Source organism: Myotis myotis, unplaced genomic scaffold (assembly GCF_014108235.1).
Source record: "Myotis myotis isolate mMyoMyo1 unplaced genomic scaffold, mMyoMyo1.p scaffold_m19_p_3, whole genome shotgun sequence".
NCBI classification, from domain to species: domain Eukaryota; kingdom Metazoa; phylum Chordata; class Mammalia; order Chiroptera; family Vespertilionidae; genus Myotis; species Myotis myotis.
The window spans coordinates 166,291,190-166,314,233 of record NW_023416335.1 but is presented as its reverse complement, the minus strand read 5'-3'; the positions used below and the strand labels follow the sequence as shown (position 1 = coordinate 166,314,233).

Below are 23,044 nucleotides of genomic sequence, written 5' to 3'. Positions count from 1 at the left end.
TCAAATTGCAAATTTATCTATAGAACATTATTTTTAGAATACTTTAATTGTACAATCTATGGTGATATTCTCTCCTCCATTGCCTTTGTTGCTAATTTGTGTTTTTTCTACTTTTTATCAGACTCTTTATGGTTTTATCAATTATGTCAATCTTTTCAAAGACACAACTTTTGGACTTACTGATTTATTTCTTTAGATTTGATTGCTGCTCCTTTTCTACCTTCTTGAGATCAACACTTAATTACTGATTTTTTAAAACTTTTTTCTTTTCTAATAAATGCATTTAAGACTATATATTTCAAAAACAGGGACTATATATTACCTTCCAAGCATTATTTTAGTTTTTCCTCATAAGCTTTGAAATGTATTTTTTAATTATTCAGTTTAAAATATGTTCTATTTTTTGTTGTTGTTGTTGTTTTCTTTATCCCATGGATTATTTAAATTTTATTGTTTAATTTTTAGGCATTGGGTTTTCTTTCTGTTTTTGTTATTGATCTCTAGCTTAATTCTAGGGTGGTCAGAGAATATATTCTGAAAGATTTCAGTATTTTGAAATTGTTGAGACTTTCTGTATTACAATATATTGATTTTAATAAATGTGCACGAAATGAATGTGAGTTGGTCATTAGCAGGTGCTATTTTATAAGCATGGAAATTGGATTAGATCTGTTAATTGTACTTTTAATATCTTCTATATCTTTACTGATTAATTTTTAATTTTTGACTTGTTCTACCAGCTATTGAGAAAGATATGCTAATGCTCCCACTGTGATTGCTGATTTGTACATTTTTTCTTTCTGTTCTGTCCATTTTTTGTTTAGTGTATTTTGAAGCAATGCTATTGGGTACATATAGATTTAGGATTATAATATCTTCTTATAGGATTATCCCATTAGTAATTATGAACTTTGTATTTTTATCTCTAATAAAATGTTTGCCTTAAAGTTCACATTGCCTGATATTGGTAGAGTTGCACAAACTTTTTACCTGGCATATTTACTAGTATCTTCCTTTTTATTTACATTAAACATTTCTTTATCATTATAGTTAAAGTATATAGTTGGGTTTTTTTTTTTTTTTTTTTTTTTTTTTTTTTTTTTTTTTTTTTTTTTATTTTTTTTAAATTTTTATTGCTTAAAGTATTACAAAGGGTATTACATATGTGTCCATTTTATCCCCCCGCCCTAGACAGTCCCCTAGCCTCCCCTATCCCCCAATGTCTTATGTCCACTGGTTATGCTTATATGCATGCATACAAGTCCTTTAGTTGATCTCTTACCCCCCTACCTCCTGCCCCGCAACCCTCCCCGGCCTTCCCGCTGCAGTTTGACAATCTGTTTGAGGCAGCTCTGCCTCTGTATCTATTATTGTTCAAAAGTTTATAATGGTCTCTATTATCCATGAATGAGTGAGATCATGTGGTATTTTTCCTTCATTGACTGGCTTATTTCACTTAGCATAATGCTCTCCAGTTCCATCCATGACGTTGCAAATGGTAAGAGTTCCTTCCTTTTTAGAGCAGCATAGTATTCCATCGTGTAGATGTACCACAGTTTTCTAATCCATTCATCTACTGATGGGCACTTAGGCTGTTTCCAGATCTTAGCTATGGTGAATTGTGTTGCTATGAACATAGGGGTGCATATATCCTTTCTGATTGGTGTTTCTGGTTTCTTGGGATATATTCCTAGAAGTGGGATCACAGGGTCAAATGGGAGTTCCATTTTCAGTTTTTTAAGGAAACTCCATACTGTCTTCCATAGTGGCTGCACCAGTCTGCATTCCCACCAGCAGTGCACAAGTGTTCCTTTTTCTCCACATCCTCTCCAGCACTTGTCGTTTGTTGATTTGTTGATGATAGCCAGTCTGACAGGTGTGAGATGGTACCTCATTGTTGTTTTGATTTGCATCTCTCGGATGATTAGTGACTTTGAGCATGTTTTCATATGTCTCTTGGCTTTCTGAATGTCCTCTTTTGAAAGGTGTCTATTTAGGTCCTTTGCCCATTTTTTGATTGGATTGTTTATCTTCCTTTTGTTAAGTTGTATGAGTTCCCTATAAATTTTGGAGATTAGGCCCTTATCAGATATGACATTGGCAAATATGTTTTCCCACACAGTGGGTTTTCTCGTTGTTTTGTTGATGGTTTCTTTTGCTGTGCAGAAGCTTTTTATTTTGATGTAGTCCCATTTGTTCATTTTCTCTTTCGTTTCAAGTGCCCTGGGAGCTGTATCAGTGAAGAAATTGCTTCGGCATATGTCTGAGATTTTGTTGCCTTTGGATTCTTCTAGAATTTTTATGGTTTCCTGTCGTACATTTAAGTCCTTTATCCATTTTGAGTTTATTTTTGTGTATGGTGTAAGTTGGTGGTCTAGTTTCATTTTCTTGCATATATCTGTCCAATTTTCCCAACACCATTTATTGAAGAGACTATCTTGGCTCCATTGTATGTTCTTGCCTCCTTTGTCAAATATTAATTGAGCATATTGGTTGGGGCTGATTTCTGGGCTCTCTATTCTATTCCATTGATCTATATGCCTATTCTTGTGCCAGTACCAGGCAGTTTTGAGAACAGTGGCTTTGTAATACATCTTGATATCTGGTATTGAGATCCCACCTACTTTGGTCTTTTTCAGGATTGCTGCAGCTATTCGGGGTCTTTTTTTATTCCAGATGAATTTTTGGAGAGTTCGTTCTAGATCTCTGAAGTATGCCATTGGTATTTTAATGGGAAGTGCATTGAATTTATAGATTGCTTTGGGTAGTATGGACATTTTAATGATGTTGATTCTACCAATCCATGAACACGGTATGTTCTTCCATCTGTTTATGTCTTCCTCTATATCATTTTTCAACGTCCTGTAGTTTTCTGAGTAGAGGTCTTTTACCTCTTTAGTTAAGTTTATTCCTAGGTAGCTTAATTTTTTTGGTGCGATGGTAAACGGGATTGTTTTTATAATCTCTCTTTCTGAAAGTTCACTATTGGTGTATAGAAATGCCTCGGATTTCTTGGGGTTAATTTTGTATCCTGCTACATTGCCAAATTCATGTATTAAGTCCAGTAGCTTTTTGATGGAGTCTCTAGGGTTTTGTATGTATAATATCATGTCGTCTGCAAATAAGGACAGTTTTACTTCCTCTTTTCCAATTTGGATGCCTTTTATTTCTTCTTCTTGCCGAATTGCAATGGCTAACACTTCCAGTACTATGTTGAAGAGGAGTGGTGAGAGGGGGCATCCCTGTCTTGTTCCTGTTCTTAGGGGGAATGGTGTTAGTTTTTGTCCATTGAGTATGATGTTGGCTGTGGGCCTGTCATATATGGCTTTTATTATGTTGAGGTATGATCCTTCTACTCCCACCTTGCTGAGAGCTTTTATCAAAAATGGGTGTTGAATTTTGTCAAATGCTTTTTCTGCATCAATTGATATGACCATGTGGTTTTTTTCTTTCAATTTGTTTATGTGATGTATCACGTTTATTGATTTGCGGATATTGTACCATCCTTGCATCCCTGGGATAAATCCTACTTGGTCATGGTGTATGATCTTTCTGATGTACTGCTGGATCCGATTTGCTAAGATTTTGTTGAGGATTTTGGCATCTATGTTCATGAGGGATATTGGCCTGTAATTCTCTTTCATTGTGTTGTCTTTACCTGGTTTTGGTATTAGGGTGATGCTGGCTTCATAGAATGAGCTTGGAAGTGTTCCTTCCTCTTGAATTTTTTGTAGTAGTCTGAGGAGGATAGGTTTCAGTTCTTCCTTGAATGTTTGGTAAAACTCCCCTGTGAAGCCGTCTGGTCCTGGGCTTTTGTTTGCTGGAAGCTTTTTGATGACTGCTTCAATTTCTTCCATAGTTATTGGCCTGTTGAGATTTTTAGATTCTTCCTGATTGAGTTTTGGAATGTTGTATTTTTCTAGGAATTTGTCCATTTCCTCCAGGTTGTCTAGTTTGTTGGAGTAGAGCTGTCCATAGTATTTTTTAACAATCATTTGTATTTCTGTGGGGTCTGTTGTTATTTCGCCTCTATCGTTTCTGATTTTGTTTATTTGGGTCCTCTCTCTTTGCTTCTTGGTGAGTCTGGCTAGAGGTTTGTCAATCTTGTTTATCCTTTCAAAGAACCAGCTCTTGGTTTCATTGATTTTCTGTATTGTTTTTTTGGTCTCTATGTCATTTATTTCTGCTCTAATCTTTATTATCTCCTTCCTTCTGCTCACTCTGGGGTTTTCTTGTTGCTCTCTTTCTAATTCTTTGAGTTGTAGAGTTAGATGATTTACTACCATTTTTTCTTGTTTTTTGAGATAGGCCTGTAGAGCTATAAACTTCCCTCTCAGGACTGCTTTCATTGTGTCCCATAGGTTTTGGATTGTTGTGTTTTCATTGTCATTAGTTTCCAGGATGTTTCGAATTTCTTCTTTGATTTCATTGGTAACCCAATCAATATTTAATAGCATGCTATTCAGCTTCCAGGTGTTTGAGTATTTTGGGTTGTTTTTATTGTAGTTTATTTCTAATATTATGCCATCGTGGTCTGCGAAGACGCTTTTTATGATTTCAATCTTCTTGAATTTGGGGATACTTTGCTTGTGACCCAATATATGGTCTATTTTTGAATATGTCCTATGAGCATTTGAGTAGAATGTATATTCCCTGGCTTTCGGGTGAAGTGTTCTGAAGATGTCTATTAAGTCCATCTGATCTAGTGAGTCATTTAGGATTGCTGTATCTTTGCTGATTATTTGTCTAGAAGACTTATCCAGTGCTGTCAGTGGTGTATTAAAGTCCCCTACAATGATTGTATTGTTGTCGATCTCTCCTTTGATATCCTCCAGGAGTTTTTTTATGAATTTGGGTGCTCCTGCATTGGGTGCATATATGTTTACCAGGGTTATATCTTCTTGTTGTATTGATCCCTTTAGTATTATGAAGTGGCCTTCCTTATCTCTTGTTATGGCCTTCACTTTGAGGTCTATTTTGTCCGATATAAGTATTGCTACCCCAGCTTTCTTTTCCTTTCCATTTGCCTGAAAGATATTTTTCCATCCTTTCACTTTCAGTCTGTGTGAGTCCCTTCTAATGAGGTGGGTTTCTTGTAGACAGCAGATGTATGGGTCATGTTTTTTTATCCATTCAGCCACTCGATGTCTTTTGTTTGGAGCATTTAGTCCGTTTACGTTTAAAGTTATTATTGAAAGGTACTTGTTTGTAGGCATTTCTGTTTTTGTGTGGCTGTTTTCTTTCTGAGCTTTTTATTTCTTATTTTTATACCAGTCCCTTTAGCATTCCTTGCATTGCTGGCTTGGTGGTGATAAACTCCCTTAGCCTTTTTTTGTCTGTGAAGCTTCTTATTTCCCCTTCAAGTTTGAGTGATAGCCTTGCTGGATAGAGTATTCTTGGATTCAGTCCTTTGCTTTGCATCACTTTGTAAATTTCCGTCCATTCTTTTCTGGCCTGATGTGTTTCTGTTGAGAAATCATTTGACAATCTAATGGGAGATCCCTTGTATGTAACTTTCCGTCTCTCTCTTGCAGCCTGTAAGATTCTCTCTTTGTCCTGAACATTTGCCATGGTAATTATGATGTGTCTTGGTGTGGGTCTTTTTGGGTTCACCTTGTTTGGGACTCTCTGGGCTTGTGTGACTTTTTTCTTCCCCACCTCAGGGAAGTTTTCTGATATTATTTCTTCTAATAGGTTTTCTAATCCTTGTTCATCCTTCTGTTGTTCTGGTACCCCTATTATTCGTATGTTGTTTCGTTTCATGTTGTCCCAAAGCTCCCTTAGGCTCTCCTCCTGTCTTTTCATTTTTTTCTCCAATTGCAGTACGTTTTGGGTGTGTTTTGCTTCCTTATCTTCTAAATCACTAATTCGGTCCTCCGCTTCTCCTAGTCTACTGTTGATACTTTCAATGGAGTTTTTCATTGCAGCTATATCACTCTTCATTTCTTCTTGGGTCTTACTTAAGTTGTTGATTTTTTCATCTGTTTCTTCTAGCTTCTTGGAGAGGTTGTCGATTTTTTCCTCCATCCGGTTTATGCACTCTAGGACCCTTATTCTGAATTCTTTTTCTGTCATGTTGCATGCCTCTGTATTACTTAGCTGCTTTTCTGGAGAGTCCTCCTTCTCTTTCCTTTGGGGGTTTCTTTGTCTACCCATGTTTGATCTCGCTGACATATCTAGACGTTGAGTCGTTCAGTGGCTGCTCCCTTGGTGGCAGTGACTCCTTGGTCTGTGGTTGCTCTTCGGGCGGTTGCGGTAGCAGCTGCTCTTCAGTTGGCAGCAGCTCCTCTGGTGGGTGCTGTTCACAGCTGTGGTGGCTCTTCTGGCTGGTGGGGCAAGGTTTCACGTACAGCTGCTGTTCCTCAGCAGAGGGTGTGGTGCTCAGGAGGTTGCTGTTGCTTGGATCTGCTGCGTTGATTTAAAGGCACAAAATACAACACAACAAGGCACCACGTACCAGGCACTATACACAAATATATTCACGATATGAATAACCCCAAATAAAGGTGACCACCTGAATTAAGAGAATTAGGGGATAAGGAAGAAGGAAGAGAAAAAGAGAAAAGAGAAAAAAGAAAAGAAAATTAGGGACCAAAAAAAGGAGTGCAAAAATGAAATTGGGTAAAAGGAGGGGGGAAAATAAAAGCGAGAAAAGAAAAGAAAAGAAAAAAAAAGAGCGAAAAGAGAGAATGAAGTGGAAGAGGGGAAGAGACTTTTTTATATGAGGAGAATACTCCTATAGAACAGCCATTAATCCCAACAAATTCCAGCAACAGCTCCCTGGAGATGAATGCAAACTAGAAACAACCAATAATATAACGATGAAAATAGAATGGAGAACACTAATCCCAAAATAAAATAAAGAGAAAATAAAATGGCACTTTAAAAAAAAAAGGTAAAATGGTAGCAGTAATAATACTGGTTAAAAATAAGAAGGTAGTAATTAAAAGGGTAAAATCAGGTGATGGAAAAAAGAAGAAATAAAAAAAAGAAAGAAGAAGAAGAAGAAAAGAAAAAAAAGAAAAAAAAAGAGAAAAAAAAATTGGTTTCTTAGTTAAAAGGTGAAAAAAGAAAAAAAATATATTGCAGTAGTGAAGGTCCTTCGGTTCTTCTATTCTTCAGTGTGGCTCGCCTTAGACCTGCCAGGTATTCAGGAGAGTGTTGAGTTTCCCTGCGATACACTGTTCCTCTGTGTTATAAACCACAGTCCTTATTTTAAAGCAAGCCGCATTTGTTTCCCAGACTGCCTTATTTTGTGTTTAGCAAAGAGTCAGTTTGTGGGTCAGCCTCTGGGTGGCAGTGTTCTGGGGTTGGCCTCTGAGGCTATAGGGCCTCTCTGTCCAGTGGAAGTTCACTGCCCAGAGCTGGCTGCGTAAGAGTTATCAGTGCTGTGTTCGGTTTGTTTTAATCTAGTCTGACCATCATAGTCTTTTACTTCAAATCTAGTTCACTATGTAATTACTTAATTGAGTTCTAGCTACCATCTTATTTTTTATTTTCTATTAGGCTCTTTTCTTATTTATTTATTTATTTATTTATTAAATCTTTATTGTTCAGATTATTACATTTGTTCCTCTTTTTTTCCCCCCATAACTCCCCTCCTCCCAGTTCCCACCCCACCCTCCGCCCTCACTCCCCACCCACTGTCCTCATCCATAGGTGCACGATTTTTGTCCAGTCTCTTCCTGCATCTCCCACACCCCTTTCCCTCCAAGAATAGTCAGTCCATTCCCTTTCTATGTCCCTGATTCTATTATAATCACCAGTTCATTCTGTTCATCAGATTATTTATTCACTTGATTCTTAGATTCACTTGTTGATAGATGCATATTTGTTGTTCATAATTTGTATCTTTACCTTTTTCTTCTTCTTCCTCTTCTTAAAGGATACCTTTCAGCATTTCATATAATCCTGGTTTGGTGGTGATGAACTCCTTTAGCTTTTCCTTATCTGTGAAGCTCTTTATCTGACCCTCTATTCTGAATGATAGCTTTGCTGGATAAAGTAATCTTGGTTGTAGGTTCTTGGTATTCATCACTTTGAATATTTCTTGCCACTCCCTTCAGGCCTGCAAAGTTTCTGTTGAGAAATCAGCTGACAGTCGTATGGGTATTCCCTTGTAGGTAACTGATTTTCTTTCTCTTGCTGTTTTTAAGATTCTCTCTTTGTCTTTTGCTCTTGGCATTTTAATTATGATGTGTCTTGGTGTGGTCCTCTTTGGATTCCTTTTGTTTGGGGTTCTCTGCGCTTCCTGGACTTGTAAGTCTATTTCTTTCACCAGGTAGGGGAAGTTTCCTGTTATTATTTCTTCAAATAGGTTTTCAATATCTTGCTCTCTCTCATCTTCTGGCACCCCTATAATTCTGATGTTGATACGCTTGAAGCTGTCCCAGAGGCCCCTTACACTATCTTCGTATTTTCAGATTCTTTTTTCATTTTGCTTTTCCGGTTGGGTGTTTTTTGCTTCTTCGCATTTCAAATCTTTGACTTGATTCTTGTGCTCCTCTGGTCTGCTGTTGGGAGTCTGTATAATGTTCTTTATTTCAGTCAGTGAATGCTTAATTTCTAGTTGGTTCTTTATCACAACATCGAGGGTCTCATTAGATTTCTTGCAGATCTCATTAAGTTTATCGGCAGTTTCTAGAAGATTATTGAAAGACCTTAAAAGTATTGTTCTGAATTCTATATCCTCCATCGACATTTGTGTCCTGTTTCTTTGTCTCCGCATTTTTTATGCTTTCTTGGTGCGCCCCCTAGTGGTCTTTGTGCGCAGTCTTGTAGTTAAGCCTTGATTGTTGTAGGTAATACTGGGGGTATTACCTCCAGGCAACTGGCTGTGAGAATCAGCTGTGTCTGCAGTGGGAGAACTTTTGTCTTCTAGGGAGGTGCTAATCTAGCCCTTGCCTGAGGCTATCGGGCAAATGGCTCTGTGCAGGGCTTGGACAGGGAGGGTCCCAGGGGATCAACAGGGCAGGTGGAGCGAGCAGTTATGGCTGCTCTCAGTCCCGTTCCCAGAGCCTCTGCCTCTCAGAGTCCCAGCAACTGCTGCAAACCTCGGAGAGAAAGCTGCCCTCGAGTTCCGACCGATGCCAGACAGTCCCGCTTCTCCCGTTTGAGTCTGGGTCCCTAGAGACTCGCCCAGAACTGGAGCTCAGAGCCTGAGACTCCCTCCCAATTGAAAACGACAACCGCTCCCTCAGCTGCCAGCCCACTCCTCGCGCGCCTCCGCACCTTTGTATTTTCCGCACTGCGCCTCCTCTGAGTCTTGGTATGCTGTTCTCTTTCCTTCTAGTTGAAGAATTTTCCCTCAGCCAGCCTTCCTGTGGTTCTGGGTGATGTCCGTTCCATCTTTTAGTTGTATTTTTGAAGTGGTTGTTCGAGGCAGCAATCTCCGGTGTTTACCTATGCTGCCATCTTGGTTCCTCCTAGGCTCTTTTCTTTTATATTCCTTTTTCCTGTGTTCCTTTTCCTCCTTTTTGCCTCTTTTAGATTATTAAGAATTTTTATTATGTAATGTTTTTATTTAATAACTTGAAAATTATATATTAGTTTCTTATTCTGATAGTAGTTATCCTAGAGATTACAACACATATCCTTGACTTATTACAGAATTGTACAAATTATTATTTTTACCACTCCTCTTATATTCTTAGACCCTTAAACCTTTTATGCTGTCTAACTCTCATGATTTTTGTGTTCTCTTGCTTTGCATTTTAGTCCTACATAGCTTTTCTACTACAAATGACATTATAATTATTGTTTTTTACAATCAGTAATGATTTGTAAATGCCCATATATTTATTCTTCCCAATGTTTGTTTGTTTTTTTCTTCTTGTATTTTCTTAGGAAATAAACTTGCAATACAGCCACTATGTAAGTTATGTGCACTAGTTAAAATATATCTGAGATGAAATTTTGATTAAATAATCACAAAATAGATTGTAAGTTTGTGTAAAACAACTTCAGTATCTGTAAAACAACTTCAGTATTGAGGTTAGGCAATAATACTGATTTTTCAATAAAGCACTGATTTTATTCAGTCAAATTCAAACACTTCCCATATGGTATTTGTAGTTTTCAAAGAGCATTAACATTCAGCCTTCAGTTGATCCCAATAATAACTTGATGGATAAGCCAAAAAGACAACAAAGTAGGGATAATGGGAGGAAAGAGATTTGTCCACATTTATACACCTTATGTTAAACTCAAGTCCCTCATGCCTAGCTCAGTCCTCTGACTATATGTATCAACTTGTGTTTATAAAGATAAAAGTGCCTATAAACAATGCATTCCTCAAAACACACAGTTTAAGAGTGCCATGCTCTACCGACTGAGCTAGCCGGGCGCCCAAAAACACACAGTTTAATTCCAACTCCTTAAATGACCACCCTCTTCCTGCTTCTTATCACTCCTCATCATTAGATTTTTATTTTATTTTTTATATATTTTCTTTTTTCTTTTTCTTTTTCAGAGAGGAAGGGAGAGGGAGGGAGGGGGAGAGAGAGAGAGAGAGAGAGAGAGAGAGAGAGAGAGAGAGAGAGAGAGAGAGAGATATCAATGATGAGAGAAAATCATTGATCGGCTGTCTCTTGCACGCCCCACACTGGGGCTCGAGCCCACAACCCGAACATATGCCCCAACCGGGATCAAACGCTGACTGAACGGTGACCTCCTGGTTCATAGGTTGACACTCAACCACTTAGCCACACTGGATGAGCTATCAGATTTTTAAAAATCAAAACATACATAAACATCTGCCTGTAGCAAACACAGTGAGTTTCCAGTCATTAGGAAACTCACATTAAAGTCAAGGCTGATAAGACACTGTTTATTTTAGTCTTTCTGCTTAGTTTTCCTTTCCAAGCACTGGACTGAACTTAGTTTTCAAAGCCAGAAATGATGATTGTTTATATATCTAAATTTATTAATACTCTGCTCATAGAAATTTTTAGGTACAATTGATTCCAAGATTATTTTGGGGATTTCTCACTGGTGCAATCTAGACTATATTCAGGGGAAAGCCAACAAACACATTCTGCAAAGAGCCATCCTATATAATAAAGAGGGAATATGCTAATTGATCCTAATGGTGTCTGAGTCACGACCAGTCAAAGGTGCACGCACACAGGAGCTGGGAGGCGGAGACGGGGGCGGGGACCCAGCAGAAGCGCACACAGGCCTGCAGCCCCACCTGGCCTTGAGGGGGGGCGTTAGGATGGGCCACGGTGGCCCTCCCCCTGAACTCCCCCCCCACCCCCCAGAAGCACGCAGGCCCGCAGCACCACCCAGCCCGGATGGGGGCGTCAGGACAGGGGCGGGCCTTGGCGGAGAGCTCTCAGCACTCCTGCACTGGGGTCTGAAGGTGGGGAGAGGAAGGGAGAGCACATAGGCAGTTAGGGGGATCAGGCCAGGAGGGGAGAGCAGATAGGCAGTTAGGGGGATCAGACAAGGAGGGGAGAGCAGTTAGGGCCATCAGGCTGGCAGGGGAACAGTTAGGGGCATCAGGCAGGCAGGCAGATGAGTGCTTAGGAGCCAGTGGTTCTGGATTGCGAGAGGGATCCCAGATTGGAGAGGGTGCAGGCCAGGCTGAGGGACCTTCCCCCCTGCCCTCCCACCCCCCCGCATGAATTTCGTGCACCGGGCCACTAGTTAATAATATAAACTTTTGGTGTACATAAGACTCTTCTATTCTAAGGCAGAGTAGGTGCTCACTAAGGGTGATTAAATAAATTAAAAGTTCCTCAGTGTCTACCTCTATCTCCTCAGTTTACCCAGAGTACTGACACAATGCAAAATAGGATAGTATTTGGATAAAACTCTAGTTTCTGATTCTCCATCTTCTCCCCCTACTACAAATTTAACAGAAAGTAAACCGCTGCTGCGATGATATTATAGCAGACAGGGTCCTGCCCCTCTCCAGGTAAGGGGGAGAGAGCATTTGGTTTGGGGTCATAGTTGACATGCTTTGGGACAATTGTGCCACCTCCCCACTTGTTGTCTCTGGAAATCCCTGCTCTTCACAGTCTCTGCTATAAAGGACAGGCTGAAGTGGCCCTGACCTTACCCCGTGTCTTCCTCACCCCATTGTGAACAGACCAGGATCAAACTCAGGGACAACAATCACACTCTCAAGAATTTGAGCCAAATTGCAGAAACCACAATCAGTGGTTATGGACTACCGCCGAGAGCTCACATCCAGTGGGAGCTGAGGTTGGCGCCAGGGCACACCAAGTCAAGTACAACCAAAGTTACTTGAGGACAAAATTATAAATAATCAGAGGAAGCCAAGTCTCTAGAGAAAAGAAATTAGACATGTTTTAAAAGGCAAGGAGAAGAGTCACAAAATTAAAGAATCAGGGTCCAACCGACTTTCTATTTCCCAGCTCCCGTAGCTCTGAAGTCCATCTGGACTTTGTTTCCTGCTTCCGGACATCTATAAGATTGCTGGCTTTATTTTCACTTAGCTCCTCTTTTTAATTTGAGTTAATTCCAGCAAGATTCCTAGCAACCAACAAACAATTTGTTTAATCTCTTTTTATTTTATTTTTTTAATGTATTGATTTTAGAGAGAGAAGAAGGGGGCGAAAGAGAGAGGAACATCTATTTGTTGTTCCACTTATTTATGCATCTTTGGTCGACCCTTGTATGTGCCCTGACTGGGAATCAAACCTGAAACCTTGGCATAGTAGGACAATGGTCTAACCAACTGAGCTACACAGCTAGGGCCACAATCTCTTGACTAGCAGATTTCACCTTCTCCCTTAGGCACCCAGTGTGCTTTGGTGCAGCCCTTCCCTCTCTTGTGAGGAAGGAGAGTGATCTGAAAACCTTTCACACTAGCAAGTACTTGGTTTTCTGGCTTTTCCAGTAACGTTTCAGAAAACACTGCTGTGAGAAGGCAACATTAGATCCTAAGGAATAATGATTCACGATACTATTTTTAGCATTGGTTGGAATACATTTTAGGAGGAGTCTTCCCAGAGTACCTTCTATGATCTCGTAGCTGACCACTTATTTTGCCTAAAAGGGCTACTTACCATTACAGATAAATTTTTCCCTGTCCCCACACACCACACAATACCAAATCAACTCTTCCATCAAATTGTAAGTGCCTTGAAAATAGGGCTTATGTTTCTACCACCTTTGCATACTCAGCACCTTAGTACAGTGTCTAACAACTATAACAAATATTCCTTCTCCACCTCTCATGAATATTTTGAGAACATCGGGGCCTGATATTCAGATACCACCTTTTCAGGAACCCTCCTTTTCCCTTTACCATTCCTTCTGGACTTCCATCTATCCTTGGAGCTCTGCTAGAATTGTTTGAAAAGCATGAGGAAAAGAGGAAAGCAGTGTCAGCCTTTACTTAGCCCAGGAAAATAAGACTTAGTGATGGCCCAGCCAACATTCATAAAGTCATCATTAAAGCAGCCAGTATAGGCAATTGAAAGAGGTTTTCTGAGTCAACTGCACAACCTCTCACTCCATCTGGGCACTCCCAACACCGGCCCGCAAATTCACAAACTCCCATCCATTACATGGCAGTCATAAAACTGACTTCCTTATAAGTACTGCGCGCTAACCGATTGCGCCACTGGAGCTCCAAAACTGACTTCCCGATGAAGACACAGCAGGCATACAGCACATTTGCATCAGTGCAGGTATCAGTATATAAACCTAGGGGCTCCAAAGGCTCCACTGTGCAATGTTTAACTCTTTCCTTAGAAAAGAAACCATTCTCACAGATTTGATTTAAGGCCAATGAGGGAATATTAATATAAACTCTCCAATACAGGACTAATCATAAATACTGTCTTAGAATAATTATCTTCATGCATAAAGGACTGCTTTTTTCTGAAAGACTACCATTAACATTTTATTTCCCTTTTCTATGTCATTAAAGGCAAGAGTAATATTCAGAACCCTCAAAAGTCATATATGGAAATAAAAGAAAATTATGTTTTGAGCATGTTTGGTTTCTAGCATATTATATATTTATCTTTTCTGGTATAATAGTATCATTTATTTTCTAAACATTTCAGTTCTTACAGAATGAGTCATTGTTAATGTAGAAACCAGCTGAATCATCTGTCCATCAATCAACAGTTGTTTTTCTTTTTCTTGTATGTGTTCATCATTTTACTAAAAAAGATATTAGGAATTTTTTTCATTTGAAGTACTTTTCCCCTTTGGTTGTTTTGTTTGGTTTACAAGTAATATGGTAAAGCTATCATTAACTTTGTGTTTGTTCAGATTCCTATTCATAATATTGGGGCAAAAACGAGTCACAGGCAATCCTCCAGTATCTCAAATGTGATGCCTTCCACATAGGAGATAAACAGAGAGTCTAGAAAGGGTGGGATAGAAAGGAGAATTTTTTTCTGATCCTCAAAAGGCCAATTACACTTGAGATTCTGGTGATAAGTCCGTAACAGTTATTTGATTGTTATTTGATCTTCTCTCAATAAATCTGAAGAATGTAGTTATCCCATCTTAAATATAACCACCTAGGATATTGAGTTCATTTTAACATATTAACTTGTGGGGGCATATATTTTATTATATGTTCCAGATGGCTCCAAAGAAAACCAAAATGTAGGTAGATAGAAAGGAACACAATATTACTTGTAACCAAACAGTGATTTTAGCAGGGAGAACACTGGTCTGAGAGTCAAGAGAACTGAATGCTAGTCACTGTGGAATCACCAATGAGTTGAATACCTCTTGTCATTTATTTGGCTTTCTTGTACCTCAGTTTCCCGTGACTGAAATCTCATTCTAAGACTCATTGACCCTTTTTTTTAAAAAATGTATCTTTTGACCCACACTTGTGACACTAAATCTTCCTAATTATTATGCATTTAACAATTCACTGTTCAGTAGCCACCAAATAGTAAATGGAATAATTATTAGCTGCTTTAATACTTCCCATTCTAACTATATCAGTGGGAAAAAACTGTGAATTAAAAAGAAGGTTTGGGTTTATGATGCATTCAGAACTCAGAGAAATAATTTGTCATAGATGATAGCTTCTATCTAAAACCACTATGCTATTGACTCCCAGGTAATTCCCAAAAAACTAAATTGCGCTGAGGAATTATCTTCCTAATATATCATATTATCTACTTATAGACTGTGTATCATTAAAACACATGGTCTACCAAAATCACATTTTAACATCATTAGCTTTTAAATATTAGAAACAATTTCAATGTTTGGAAAACTCTGGTGAGCATGATTACATTGGAGATTTTCAGACGCAATGTATCAGGGAATATAAGTGGATTAAAGCGTTTGTGACATGTTTTACCATTTTTTTGTGTGTGTGTTTTCATTGTCTTACAATAATAATGAATGGCGCAAAGATACTAGGTTGTTTTACCTTTTCTCCCCACTGCCCGCCCCGCCCCCCCCCGCCCCCGCCCCCCCCCCCCCCCCCCCCCCCCCGCCCCGGGGCTGCATTGTACAATTTCCCAGTCAGCACACTGCCGTCTGCGGGTGGTCTCTGTGATGTCAGGAGAGGATTTGGGTTTCCTTCCAGGGCCAGGGCATTGCAGTGGTTGGTTGGACCATAAAATTGCCATCAACTGTCAGAAAGGATTGCCTACTGGTCGTTGCATGGGGCTCAAGCTAAAGAGCGGTGAGTGTGAATTCCAGCCCCGGGAGTCACTGGCCTGCCTTGGTCTGTGAAATGGGGACAACGCCCACTTTGTAGGGTTGACGTAAGGCCTAGCACTGACGTCTAGAAGCACCGTGTCTGGCCAGTCCACAAACAATTACTAATGCAACATTATTATCCATGTAAGTAATTTAGGGAGTTCCTTATTTTCTCTTCAGCGATTTCTGCATATTTGGCTAAGATGACGGTTGCTACGATTGAGAGATATGGAAAATGTTAGGCCAGCATAATTTTTAAAGCCCAGTAGCTTTAAAGGCCTTCTATTCCTGTCCTGTGTGCTCTGGTATGTCCTAGTAAGGTCACAGATAAAATTTGACACATAGTGGGTAGAATATCTAAGTAGGAAATGTACTGAAGCAAATCAAGAACAGAGTTAAAAAAAAAAAAAAATCAAAGCACCCAGCAAACATTCTGAACTTTTGGCAGACGCATTGGACTGCCTGAATCCCCAGGCTCTGAGTTATTAATAGTGGCTCATTTTGCCATGTTTTGGGCAGTTATATATTTATCTATCCTACAGTGTGTGTGTGAGAGAGAGACTTTCAAGGCTCGATGGCTTTTTGAAAAATGTGCTCCCCTGGAACAGAGCAGGGCAGCGAGGGTGCCATTTTGCCATCTGGGTGGCAGGGACCCCAATGCGCTCACGAAATGCTAAGGCAGCGTCGGGGGCTGCAGCGAGGCTCCCATCTGCTCGGCCCGAGCCGCGGTGCAGTCACGAGTTGCACAACAGTAGTAATTCGCAGCTATTTATGACCATTTTAATAGCGAAGCCCTCGATTAGAAGGCTGTGTTTACATGCCGCGCAGCGGAACGGCTCCATGAATCATTCCCACGGTAACCTTTGGTCAAACGGACCAGCCAATTAATGAGAAACCAGCCAGTTGGTCCCGCAGCTGTGATGAACAGGCCTCCGCGTTAGTCTTTCCCTTCCTGACGCTCCTCTGCGGGGGAGACTGAACGGGCTGCCCCTGCACAGCTCCCCTCCCCGGTCCTCCCTGCAGCCCCCTCTGCGCCCACACGCAAATCCCATGGACCCGGTAAGTGCAGAGAGTTTGGGAAACACCTGCGGACATAATGAAGCAAGCATGGCTATGTTTAGCGCATGTTTATTTTCTTATTGTCATTGCTCCGTCCTTTGACTTCAGTTAGGGACCCTGATAGCCCATTTGCGTCAAGCCCAGGAAAGCCCTTTCATTTGCCCATTGAAACCGACACGAGGTTTTAGTCAGTTATCGCATCCAGACAGCCTGAAGGTCAGGCTGTTTCCTTCTGTTTCACCGGGCAGTTAATCCCTCATCACGGGCGATGGAAAATGAATAATTAAACGCGGGCCTTTTTCACATTTCAGATAATGAGAGGCCCTGAGATGCTAGAGGTGCCGCGTGAGAAAACAGGAAAGCGGTGAAGAGCCTACTTCCTGCAAGCGCAGGAGTTCCTCCACTCTGGTCTCAGGGTGCGGAAGGCGGGCTCAGACTCTCCCATGAAATTGATACAAAGCAGCATGAAAATAGGAACGGCTACTGGGCTCCTCTTGGCCACTCCCTGGCTCTGTGACTTGGGGCAAGGCAGCTAACCTTTTGATGTGAGAGGTTTTCTTTCTTTTTTTCTTTTTTTGCAAAATGGAAACAATCATAACCAGCTGAGAGAATAGTTTGCATTAACTTGACTCACTTTGTGGGTCACTTTGACTCCGCAGGTTAAATTGTGTTAGGCCCTGGAGAAAAAATACCCAGGTGTTTTTAAAGCCCGGTAGCTTTAAAGGCCTCATCCTCTGGGGCCTCAGGGAATTCAAGCTACTCGGAAAAGCATTTGTGGGGGATGGAGGCAGTAGAAGGACACAGTGGTTGGAAGAGCACACCGGGTGAGGGCAGATGCCGCTGCCCCTCCTGGTTCCCCATCTCGCTGGAAGCTGCTCACCCTACCCCTCCCTGTCCTGTTCTATTGAGACTAGCCAGGGGCCTCCTGTGGACTGTGACTCCTCTCTCACCTGTTTTAGGGGGACCTGAAGCTAGTGCTGACCAAAAGTGGACCCAGACCTACTAAAGAAGTCCCCCCCGACCCCGCCCCACCCATTGAGGGAATATTTCCAAGTCTAACCTGGTCCTTTTCTTTGCTGTGCCAGGCAGTGGGCTGTACCGAGTAGAGAGAGTGCCCTGCAAGATGCAGATTTCAGGAAAGCTCTATAGAGGAAGCTGGGGGGGCGGGGGGGGGGCGGGGGGAGGCGTGTCTTGTCTGGGTTTTGAAAGACCAGCAGCCTTCAGAGGAGGGAAGACATTCCAAGTCAGTGAGGAGAATGAGCAAAGTGGGAAGGGTCTGGGATGAGCCTCAAACAGGGAATCTTCCCAGGAGCTGGACCACAGATGGGGAAGGGAGTGATGGCAGCTGGGCTGCTGAGGTAGGGTTGGGTCAAGGCCTTAGATCAGCGGTTCTCAACCTGTGGGTCAAGACCCCTTTGGGGGTCGAACGACCCTTTTCACAGGGGTCGCCCAAGACCATCGGAAAACACATATATAATTACATATTGTTTTTGTGATTAATCACTATGCTTTAATTATGTTCAATTTGTAACAGTGAAAATACATCCTGCATATTAGATATTTACATTACAATTCAAAACAGTAGCAAAATTACAGTTATGAAGTAGCAACGAAAATAATTTTATGGTTGGGGGTCACCACAACATGAGGAACTGTATTAAAGGGTCGCAGCATTAGGAAGGTTGAGAACCACTGCCTTAGATTTTATCCTGCAGTCAACACTGACATTGGAGGGTGGAGGCAGTGTTTTAGGGAGGAAAGTGTGTAGTGTTGTGCATGTGGAATTGGTGGGGGTAGACTTGGTAAGAAGGGCCTCTAGCCTGAAGTAATGGAGACCTGGGAATAAAGAAAAGGAAAATAAGATGCACTGGGGTGGTTTTATGACTACACACATTGATTATATGCAAAGGGGGTGGAAACCATTGTTCAAAACTGAATGTTAACATTTATTTTGTCAATGCTTTACCCAAAACTGTCATTCGGTATATCCTGACTGGATTTTTGCAGGGAAAATATGTTCCCCCTTTAGAAAAGGTTCTAGGGAGAAGCAGCTGGGAAACTGCTTCCGAAAAAAATAAGTCACAGGGGAAAGTGAGTGACTGAGAGAGTGACAAAGTGCTGGCGTCTCTCAGAAGAACACACCAGGAGCTGGTGCTTCATGGGCAGGTCCTGTCTCGTAGTGGTTTTACTCCCTCGTCAATATTGGAACGTACTTTCCATGTCTTCCCGGAAAGTGTAGGGAAATAGACTAATGATGATGCAGTTAGCGAGTTTTATCATTGTTAGCTGAAAAACTTATGTGAAAGTTAGAAAATTAAACCTGGAAGAGAACTTAAATACCCTTTCATCCTCTTACGGGAGAGGAAAGAGGACAAGAGCGGGACAACCCGCGCAAAGCCGCCCAGCGGTGTGCGCGGACCCAGTGCTAGAAGGGAACTGCTTTGACCCCTGGTCTAGTGCTCTTCTGCTTTGCCCAAGAACCCCCACAGGCCATGTTATTGCTGACATAGAAGAGTTGGTATTTTCCATTTTCTCTTTCTAAAATCAAGAACTGTTTTATCGGGTACAGTTCTCACATTTCTCCTTACAATTCTCACATTTCTCTTTTTCCTGTTTATGGAATTAAATAATGAATGGTGAGGGGATCCTTGTGTTAAAGATATCTTAATCCCAGGGGGGGTGGGTGACGCATAGAGGGAAGGAAAGTGGGGGGCGTATAGGGAAGTACTCTGGCCAGCCCACTCAACTGGGGTTCAAGGTCAGGTGAATTCACAAAGCATCAGGAAACCTCCGGCTCTAACATTCTGTGTGCCCACGTGAACTGTCATCCCACACAGCTGAGGAGAGGCATGGAGGCCCCTGCCAGGGAGTCCCAGGGGCCACTCCCTGCACCTTCCCTCTGTGCGAGTCTCTTTTCCATTCTTGGAGGGGTTCTAGGATGATTCTAGTACCAATTGCAACATGGGGGCAGGGTTCTCCACACCACCAACCAGTTCTTCAACACCTGCTGCGTTTCCTCCAGTTCAACTCAATTCCTGAGATAGCACCAGATCCCACAGGTTAGGGGCGCAGTCCTACAAGACTGCCCCTCGCCTCCATTTCACTTGCCAATCACAAGTCCGGTTGTCACCTGGGCTTCTGGCTCACTGACTATGGATTGGAGGTTGCAACTACCCCCTCCTTGGGTTTGTTTAATTTGCTAATGCAGCTCACAGTGATCAGAGAAACACGTTACTTATTAGATTATTGGTTTATCGTAAAAGGATATAACTCAGGAGCAGCCAGATGGTAGAGATGCATAGGGCAAGGCGTGGGGGAAGGGCGAGGAGCTCCCATGCGCTCTCCAGGAGTGCCACTCTTCCCAGGTCTCCAGGTGTTTGCCCACCTGGAAGCTCTTCAACCCCGCCCCTGCCCCGTGCTTTTAGAATTTTATAGAGGCGTTCTCACAGAAGCGTGATCAGTTATTCAATTATTAGCTCCATTTCCAGCTCCTCTCCCCTCCCTGGAGGATGGAGGGTAGGGCTGAAAATTCCAAGTTTCTCCTCATGGCTGGGTCTTTCTGGTACCCAGCCCCCATCCAGGAGCCTACCCAGAGTCGCTCATTAAAACACCTGCTCCTCATCCTCTTATTGGGAATTTACAAAGGTTTTAGGAGCCCTGGGTCAGGGACTGGAGATATTTCTTATTATAAATCCCAATATCACAGGCCCCTCCCCTTGACCTTGCAGAAGTTCCCATTTCCTATGGGGCACCCTCAGCCTCAGTTCCTTGTTGTCCACCTTTCCTAGGAAAAGTTTAAAGAAAAAATCAATTCATCCCGTCAGAGCATGCTTGTTTCCTTTTTCCTCTCACCTTTTTCATTTCGTGGGCCCCGCCTCTCCTCCAGGTGAAATCGCACTTCACCACAGGCATTCACACTTCAGGGCTCTGATTCCTCAGCCTCCTCTCCATGGCACCTTCTCCACCTGTTTCTCTCTGTCTATTAAGAGCCTTTGCTGGGGGGGAAGGGGTGCCCCAAGAGCCTTCACAGGAAACTGCTGCTGACTGTCTCCCACCGTCTCAGTGACCAGAGGTCAGGCACAGGGAGTCATGGTCAAGGGAAGCTGTAGTGTTAATGAACAGAAACTCAAATGGTTGTATTATATTAAAGTGTACATACAGCAAGAACATGTGCAGTTGAGGTCTTCGAAAGGCCATAATTGTTAGCAGAACCCAGTGAAGTGCTCGAGTACAGCAGGTCCTCTTTTACCAACCGGCCTGTGGTGAAATTGGTCTCATTGTGGGTAGTTCTGCTGCAGTTCCAAGAATCTATCAGTGATGTGACAGGACTTACTGCACCAGTAAGTGTGTTTTCATTAGGATGTTGTTCCATTAAACTTGGGCCAGTGAAGGTGCTTTATGATCTTTCCATTTCAAAACTGGGTCAAAAAGATATAGTGATAGGTGGTTAAGTTTAGATCTTTCCTTCACATATTATACCAGTAAAGGTCAACTTTTTCTATAGCAAAGCCCCTTCCAGTTATCAGAGATGGTCGCATGATTCGAAAGAGGACTATTTGAGTCCTTCTGCCGGGTTTTTCTAAGTGGAACTCCTGGGAGGTTTTCCCCTTGTTGGTCGTGGAGTGGGGGGAATGTGACTCTGGGCTGCTATTATCTATACTCATCGCCTCTCCCCGCAAACTCCCCACGTACATCTCTGATTCCCTTACAGGAGACTTTAAACTATTTCCAGCTCAAGTGAATTTGAGTCCATTTTTGTCACTTGCTCACAATGAGTCCAAGTTAATACAGAAAGCAAGTACTTCATGTTGTGACTATTTCTTAGGATGGATTCTTCCCTGCAGCTGGGCTGCCTGGGCATATCTTTGTACAAATCCCTTGAAGTTCTGGTGTTCTTGCTTAATCTCCTCAACGAAAATGTTCCTCACACCAAGTACCCTCATTCTCTGTTCTGAGTCAGTGGGGGAGGCAGGTGGCCTCAGTCTTGATAGTCTTCATTATTGATTCATATTCGTGAAAGATTCTCAAAGTTCGGATTGGCGAATGCCTGTGCCAGGTGTCAGGTCCCAGGAGTCACCCTGCTGCCTCCACGGGAGGTTCTTTTCACACATTTATTGGCCGTTTTCGTTTCCTCTTCTGATTCCTTTACTTGACTTTTACAACAGAGGGGAGTCGTCTTTAGAATCAGCCCCGTTACTTTATTTCTGTTTTCTTCTTGTCTTTAAACTTTATGCCTCTGATTGTTTCATTTTAGAACTGTATAACATCTCAGGCCTCACGCAGACTTTGTCTTCCTCTGGCAGACTTCTGGCTGTAGGTAGAATTCTTTCAAATTTGGTTTCATCACGGTTCAGGTGTTGAAATGAAAACTAAAATAAGCTTTCAGCATGCCTTTAATCTTGATTTAAATCAGTCGAGATTGAATAAAAATGATCTATTTGATAGTACGTTAGTTTTGCACTTTCTAAAAAATAGAATTAGGAGGCAAAAATACTGTAAAAAGCTTCAGGAAGTTTAGAGCACTACACTTGAAATTTCAATCTCTGTTTGCATTTTTTTTTTTTTACCATCTCCTATGTCACTTTCAACAAATCATTTCCCTTTTCTCTCTCTAAATGGGAATGGAGACAGGAGGGTTAAGCTATATCAGTGATTCTCAACCCTGGCTGCACATTAGAACTATCTGAAAAACTTTAAACAAAAAATACCGGTGCCCACCCCAGGCCAGTTAAATCGGCACTCTAGGAATGGGATCTATGTATCAGTATTTTTTTTAAAGAGCCCCGGGTGATTCTGATGTGCAACTAAAAATGGCAGTCACAAACCTGATCGCTAAAAAACCTTGTAGTAAACATCTGTTTGACTCTAACATATTGAGACTTGGGCAGTGTATCAAACCTTTCAGCGATTTTTATTTTTTTTTTAAATTAAATCTTTATTGTTCAGATTATTACATATGTTCCTCTTTTCCCCCCCCATAACTCCCCTCCTCCCAGTTCCCACCCCACCCTCCGCCCTCACTCCCCACCCACTGTCCTCATCCATAGGTGCATGATTTTTGTCCAGTCTCTTCCCGCATCTCCCACACCCCTTTCCCCCCCAAGAATAGTCAGTCCATTCCCTTTCTATGTCCCTGATTCTATTATGATCACCAGATTATTTGTTCACTTGATTCTTAGATTCACTTGTTGATAGATGCATATTTGTTGTTCATAATTTGTATCTTTACCTTTTTCTTCTTCTTCCTCTTCTTAAAGGATACCTTTCAGCATTTCATATAATACTGGTTTGGTGGTGATGAACTCCTTTAGCTTTTCCTTATCTG

The 23,044-nt window shown here is 41.6% G+C and overlaps 1 protein-coding gene across 4 annotated transcripts in view; it reads left to right on the top strand.

Annotated features, from left to right (window-relative positions):
- The first annotated feature begins 16,611 nt into the window (after positions 1 to 16,611).
- Positions 16,612 to 23,044, top strand: part of PCED1B (PC-esterase domain containing 1B) — a 137,881-nt gene continuing 131,448 nt past the window's right edge. For all 4 annotated transcript variants that reach the window (XR_004966302.1, XR_004966303.1, XR_004966304.1 and 1 more), the window contains exon 1: positions 16,612 to 16,719. The gene's annotated coding sequence lies outside the window, so the exon portion shown is untranslated. The remainder of the gene's footprint in view (positions 16,720 to 23,044) is intronic.